At 36.5% G+C, this 8052-nt stretch overlaps 1 pseudogene; it reads right to left on the bottom strand.

Annotated features, from left to right (window-relative positions):
* Positions 1–4107: 4107 nt before the first annotated feature.
* LOC120210817 lies at positions 4108–6639 on the bottom strand (annotated as a pseudogene).
* Between the last annotated feature and the right edge of the window lie 1413 nt (positions 6640–8052).

Genomic DNA, 8052 nt, shown 5'->3' on the forward strand with positions numbered 1-8052 from the left:
CCTTATCGGGCCACTAAAAAATATTAATACATAAATCAGTAAATAAACATACATGATATTAAACAAAGACAAATATGTTTCAAACTAGCATTGTATTCACCCAAGTCATTATTCTATCATAGTTCACAAAATTCTCAGATAACATTCCAGAAGTAAGCACTTATATAAACATTTAAAAGGACAACATATATAAACATTCCAGAAGAAGAATAGTTTACTTTCGCAACACGAAACTTAAAATCGCAACGCGAAAATGACTATCGCAACGCGGAAATGGCTATCGCAATGCGAAATGAAAATCGCAACGACAAAATCGCAATGCGAAATGAAATCGCAACGACAAAATCGCAACGCGAAACACAAATCGCATTGCGATTTTCATTTCGCGTTGCGATTTCATTTCGCGTTGCGATTTTGTCGTTGCGATTTTCATTTTGCATTGCGATAGCCATTTCCGCGTTGCGATAGTCATTTTCGTGTTGCGAAAGTAAACTATTCTTCTTCTGCAAATTGAAACTTGAATGGATTGCATTACTTCAACCAAAAGACAAAAACAAAACCAAAAACAAATACTAACAAAAACAGTTTAGCAGTATTGGCAGCAACCGAATGAATTACGAGTATGAAAAATCTTAAACTTACCTCGTTGCGTAGAGTATGAACCTCATTCTGCAACGATGCTACCATCTCACGTAGAGCGGCTACCTCACCGCGTAATGTAGACACCTCAACACGCCATGCACCATCGTCTTTGCGTAAAGTACCGACCTCCTCACGCAAGGCATTGACCTCATCACGTAACTCCCCTAACTCATCCCGTTGAGGTGGAGGTGGAGAACAGGGAGATAAACGTCGTGGCATCTTTGCCGGTCGCCTATCTTGCGGTGATGGTGGAAAAGAGGCTTGATGATGTGAGAGAATAGGTGATGGCTGTCGTTGTGGAGGTGTATAGTCGGGTCGATCAGATGATGGCTCTGGGTGAGGTGATAGCTCTGGGCGAGGTGATGGCTCCCGAAGTGGAGGCTGCTCATCAACCGTTCCATCAAAAAAACGCTTACTAGCTTGCCACCAATCAGTGGCAAGCCCAGCTTCCGTGGGTGTCAGCCTCTGTAGAGGAGTGTTGGTCTCCTAACAATATAAAAGCTCAAACAAAGTTAAACGTGTACTAGTAATAACTTGTTTATAAACATATGGTAGTATTTATGTTAACTTACATTATTTATTGTCGTATACTGTAGTAAATCTTCCCATTGCAAGGTCCGTTTCCTCTTCCAGGAAATAGCCCTGGAATATCATTTTAAGTTTTTATTGCATATGTCTTCATGGCGGGAAAGGCCTCAAATATCCAAATCTACAAACAATATAATAACAAACATTAGTAAATGTTAAAAAATTACTTATAATTTTGGAAAAATTATATAAAAATTCTTACCTTAAAGGCCCAAATAAAGCCTGTCAAAGTGTATTTGGAACCATCGCCATGCAAACTTTTTCGATCATCCAAGGCAGACGATAACTTATTCCATGTAGCTTTCCATAAATACGAGCCCCACGGAAACAGGTTCCACGCATTTAGGTCTTCTACCAATTTGATTAGATCATTTGGAATAGGTTGTCTGGCCTCTCTGCCTAAAAAGCCGGCATGCAAAAGAATTAGAAGGCATACTCGGACAACGTCGACGTCATCCATCCGAGTAAAACCATCTTTCTTATTCAACAATCTTGTCAGGTCTTCTACCTGTAGATCCGGCCTCTCCAGCTCAAGAAAAACCCGGGATAGCCATGATGGGCGGGTAATGTGTCTAGTGTACCGACCTACATCATCGTGTCCGAAGCGTAGACCGGTGATTAAGCAAAACTCCTCCCGCCCAAAACACGTATACGCCGGTGGAAAATCAAACCATATCTCTTCATCACGACGTTGTATAGTCTCTGGTAGATCGCTAGTCATGGTTTGAAGAAACAGGTGTGTCAACATCGCATCTCCACCGGGATGTTGTACTTTCAGCCATGGCCCGAAGCATGTATCCTCAAACATTTTTCTTTTGTGCAGGTGAAAGCTTCGACGCAATTGTTTTGGCCAGGCTGACTTTATTTCTTAAGGTCAATTGAGCCGAATAAAAGTTCTACAAAAACAATAAAAATACTAAGTTAGATATACCAAAAACTACACTGTGAAGATATACCAAAAACAATAATAAACATAAAGAGTAGTAGTTTATTCTTCAAACTTAAATTTGCAACACTGTGAATTTCGTATTTGTCTTTGTTTTTTGGTTGAAGTAATGCAATTCATTCAAGTTTCAATTTGCAGAAGAAGAATAGTTTCTGAAAATGAAAATCGCAACACGAAAATGACTATCGCAACGCGAATTTGACTATCGCAACAAGAGAATCGCAACGCGAAACTAAAATCGCGTTGCGATTTGCATTTCGCGTTGCGATTCTCGGTTGATTTAATAAGCAATCTAAGTGAAATGGTTAATCTATTATTGAAATTACCAGTAAACTTATCATCAATTTCAATATGAAAAACCTAATAATAATGCAAAAATTTCAAAAAGAAAATAATTAAAAAAACTAACCCTCGTTGGTTGATTTGGTTGATTTTTCATTTCTGATTGTGAGGGTGGCTCTGAGAGATGGAGATAGACGGATTTCGCCGGAGATGGGGACAGATTTCGTCGGAGATGGGTGAGAGAGTGAGAGATGGAGATGGGACTGAGTTGTGATTTTAGGTTTTAGGTTATGAGTTGCGATTACGGGATATACTGTGGACGGTTCAGTGTTTCAATATATTAATATTCGTGTTTGAAATTTAAAAATAAAATACTTGGCCAGGATACCAATGGCGCTTTGAAAATCGCATTGCGATTATGTATTATCGCGTTGCGAAAGTCAGAATCGCGTTGCGAAAGTCAGTATCTCGTTGCAATTTTGTATTATCGCATTGCGATAGTAAGTATCGCATTGCGATAGTCAGTATCGCATTGCGATTTTCCCAATTCGCGTTGCGATTTACTTATTCGCATTGCGAATTGGGAAAATCGCAACGACACTGTAGACCATCGCAACGCGATTTCCAACTATCGCAACGCGAAATGCAACGCGAATTTGCGATAATGGAGATCGCGTTGCGAATTAGCGATCGCATTGCGATTTTGTTGGTCATTTTGGCAAATCCGGAAAAAGTTGGTTAAAATCGTATATTATATGGGATTTTTGGTCACTGAGGCGATTTTCTCTAAAATAAAAGTGAAGAAAAAAGGGATAAATTACTCGTTTAGTATCTAAACTATCATTTTTTTTATCCGTTTTAGTATTTAAACTTTTAATTTTTTCAAAATTATATTTAACGTTTAGCTTTTGTTTCATTTTAGTACCCCGTCGTTAAAACTTAACGGGCGGGCTCGTCAAACGCCGCGTCAACAGTCATCGGCCAAAACTAGAGTATGCCCGTCAGTCCGTTTATTAAGTTTTTAACGTCGAGTACTAAAATGAAATAAAAACTAAACGTAATGTTATGATTTTAAAAAATTAAAAGTTTAGATATTAAATTAGACTAAAATTAATAGTTTCACCCAAAAAATTAGAGGACGAAACAACTTTTTAGCCCTTTTAATTTTCTTTTCATTCTATGGCCTTTGCACGACGTAATATGATATCAGTGATCATCAATCAATAATAATACACGTATCCCTATTTGCCCACCCTATGGTTATTTTTCATGCATTAAAATTTCAACCATACTCGCTTGTTCACATTCATTTTTGACTAATTCATTAGACCACACCAACTATGCAATTCCCTTCTCTTATATAATCAAAAGTGTCCACATTCGTTTCATGCTTTGAAAATAATCATATTCCAATCAAAATCTTACACCTTTTAATAATATTTATTTATTTGTAGTTATCTCAGCAGAACTCTGAATTGAGAGAAATAAATTTTCCGTTTAATTCTCGAGAAAATGACAAAAAAGTTATAAACGAAGATTTTAATAATATATTTAATCGTTTTTTATGATAAATTTTGGTAAAGAGACATCGTGATTTTAAATTTGATAAATTAACCTTTATTATAAAATATTTTAAGAGTTTTGTTTTAAAAAGTAATACATGTACTCCACATCATTCGAGATGGCCTGGTGTCCCACCACCTTGACTTTTGTATACAAGTCTTATGGCTTCATCTTCGCTCCCATTGTTAATATTTTAATTTGAGCCAAGGATATGCCCAACCAAAAGCATGCTACTTCCCCATGAGCACAACCTTCCTGAGCTGATGACAAACAGTTTCAAATTTCCTTCATGAGCTGATGAAACATCAAAACAACCTTCCTGCCATGTAATTAAACAAGTTATTATAAGCACAACTCATGAGAATGAACAAAATAACATTAAACCAAGACCGAATATAATATTAATCCGAAAACCGGAAGTTCATATCAGTTGTCTGCAACTAAACTTCTTCAAAGAAAGGGCATAACAACTTTCAGAAAAACTCGTCTTCGAGTGCTAAAATTTGTACTTAGGAATACTATGCTTGGGAGTACTATACTAGTGTTGGGTTTGAGCTTTTAATCTACACATTGTTCCGAGCATGACATTCTTGTGCTTTCAGAATTCGAAAATATAATATTTGTTAGCTTCGATGTTGTTTGCTTCAATATGTTCTACAAAGATTATATTCAAGAAATGGATATGTTCCCTAAACTTATAGAGCACTCTCAAATGTTAACCGGACGCTTCCATCGACTCGGATGTTCTCAAATGGGTAGCTACAAGTCTACAACTTATAGGGTACTCTCAAATCTTTACCATGTTTGTTTCATGATCAAAATAGAAGGCCATAACTTGCATTTAAAACAGCACTACTACTAATTCACTATCCCAGGCCTCCCAGGATATTTCACTTAAATTGTGATTCGAGTAAATAACTGCAGCATTCCGCTTTGTCAAATCTGAACATATAACCTCATTGCTCTGCAGTCAAACTTCCATTTTGTCTGATTGCAATCAAGCTAACTTACATCAACCGTAATCAACCTAGTTCCATTGGCTAAGCCTACTAATTCATCGAGATAAAAGGACTATAACACAAAAGCCAACTTTTTTGCATGCAACGCAACACGACACAACAATAACATACACGAAACTGAAACGAGTATCAAGAATACATCCAATTCTATGAAAAATATAATATGCAATCTCATTAACCAATAACCAAAGCATTCACACGATTGTTCACGGTCTTAATCAAGCCCATCTACAGGTAACTGAAATGTGTATCGTGAATAATATCCAATTCCTTGCAAAATATGATACACAATCTCTGTAACCAAAGAACCAAAAGATCAAAGCCATCACATGATTGCTCACAGCTTTAATCAAAACTCATCTACAGGAAACTGAAAAGAGTACCACAAATATATCCAATGCCTCACAACGTATAATATTCAATCTCATACACCGAGAACCAAAAGACACTTGCAAAGCCATCACATGATTATGCATAGTCTTATTCAAACCGTGTATAGGGATTACCCAGAAAGGGTGTTGTGCTGAATCTCACAAGTATCCCCTCCACCAAATTCCAAATTATTAGGTAAGAACAACCTAATACCAACTCAAAAACCCTCAAAATGAAATGCTAAACCAAACAAAATACCATTCATGAATGGATAGACCCCAAACACAAATCAATTGATATGGGGACACATTCCAGTTTACCTTTTCTTTCCAATCAATTATCACAAGAACCAAACATAATAAATCCCAAAATCTCTACACCCTACTTCTTAATGGGCCAAAGGAAAAGGAGTCCCTTATCAGAAGACAACATAACCAGTATTGATAATGGTTTACCAGAGCGTCAAATTCATTACTTTCATATGCAACAGGAAAAACTAAACAGTTAAACGCTCCAGTTTCATTGATAAGACCATAAAGGAAAATGTCTATTAAGAATTTAACACAGCATAAACAAATCACCCATCACATCAATTAAAGCAAAAAGTCCCAAAAATTTCAAACTTTAAAACTACTTAATACAAAAATCAAAGAACCAATCAACAAATTATTCAGGAAAACGTCAATCAACAAATTATTCAGGAAAACGTCAATCAACAAATTATGCAGGAAAACGTCAATCAACAAACACCCAATGGTTGGAATCAAAAGGGGGCAAAAAAAAGAGAAGTTTTGACAGACCATGGAGGAGGTAGCTTAAGCATGAGCAGTTTTGGGAACGAGAGGAATAGAAGCTCCTTGTTTCCCAGGCTGTTTGAACATGGCCTCTTCCTCACGGATCTTCTGCATCTGCAGCATCCTCTCCATGAAGTGCTCGTATTCGCACTTCTCATAGGAGTGGCGTTCGTTCTTACACTTCCAAGGCAAGTAAAAATCGGATTGGCGACACTTGTTGAGTGGGATGAGGAGATTGATCTCTGTATGGGATGGGAACCTGGTTCTCCACCATATCCGATTGAGTTGCTATCATCTTCTTCGATGAACCCTTCACTTCCATTTTTTTCTCTCTCTACCTTCGCTCTGTGTTTGAATCAAAGAAAAAAAGATTGGGTTTGAAGATGTTTGCTTTCTCCCAAGTCCCACTCCAAAGTTGGTAGGATCAAATGTTTAGGGTAATGTTAATTCATTCCAAATTTGGGCAATTCCAATTTGAGAGGTCCAACTAAAAGTCCAAATGAATTGAATACTCAACACCACAAAATTACAGGTCCACCCAGATTAGATCCAAATCAAAATTATCTTTTTGGTAAATTACAAGTTCAGGTAGGGAATGGTATTTTCATTAAAATGACATCTTTTTATGTTACTAGGAAAAAATACGTTATTTTATTGACGAAAAAAAGAATACAATTATATTGTCTAAAATTCTTTTTAGTTTTATATCTTTTTAAAATTATTAGACGAGAGAAAATAAATATCGAAACAATAGAAAATGGGAAAAAAACTATGAACATTAACATAATGGGTCAAAGCATTACTTGTACATAAATTCGAACTCGAATTCATTAAATGTACTCGGTAGTTATTAATAACAAAAAAACCCTAAAAAATTGACCATAAAATCGTTTTTATTTTCTACATAAAGAAGCCATTTTTGACCAACAGAACCTACTCATCTTGTCCTTTTTTCCCTCGAAATTAAACCATTTCTGCATTTTTGTTTACCCAAAAACGAGGGGAAACCATCGAGGGACACAGAGAAGTCTCAACAAGGAACCACCATGGAAATGGAATGGCTGCTTTTTCTGGAGGAAGAAGAAGGTTCATTGCAGCAGAGACAGGAGGCAAAGACAAGTCTGAGGGCTGTCTTTAGAACTTGGCCACGTAATGGAATCCAACGAGGTGCACTTTTGGTGGGAGGTGCTGAACTGGGAACAGCCATAATGGGAAGTGGCATCCGATGTTAGAAGAAAAGTTGTGTGCAGACACACACACAGCGACCAGCTGGAGGTATAAAAAGGGCGTGGGGAAACCGAGTAAAGCAGCGTGTGAGAAGTAGGTGACTTGGTGAGAGTATGTATATACACATTTGTGACACCAAAGACTTTCTTTGATGCTGATAATCTCAGCTACGTGGATGTTCTTTTGGGTTAAAAAGGGTACTACTTACTATGAATGGGTCTCACTTCGCGTCCATTCCCAAAAATTTTCCAATTCATTCTCACACGCTTTATTACACGGTTCATAAATAAAAAGTCTGGAATTTAGGGTAAATTATGGGTTTAGTACCTAAACTATCAAATTTTATCTGGTTTAGTACCTAAACTTTTAATTATTTCAAAACCATACCTAAAGTTTGATTTTTGTTTCATTTTAGTATTCGCCCTTAAAAAATTTAATTTTTGTTTCATTTTAATACCCCATTCAAAATTTAACGTTGAATTTTGAAAAACTTGAAAGTTTAGGAACTAAAACGAACCAAAACTGATAGTTTACGTATTAAACACGTTACGCTTTTAACGGTGAGATACTTAAATTAAATGGAAACTGAACATTAGGTTTGATTTTGAAAAAATTAAAA

This window comes from Hibiscus syriacus, unplaced genomic scaffold (genome assembly GCF_006381635.1).
Source record: "Hibiscus syriacus cultivar Baekdansim isolate YM2019G1 unplaced genomic scaffold, ASM638163v2 tig00109936_pilon, whole genome shotgun sequence".
Taxonomy (NCBI): Eukaryota; Viridiplantae; Streptophyta; class Magnoliopsida; order Malvales; family Malvaceae; genus Hibiscus; species Hibiscus syriacus.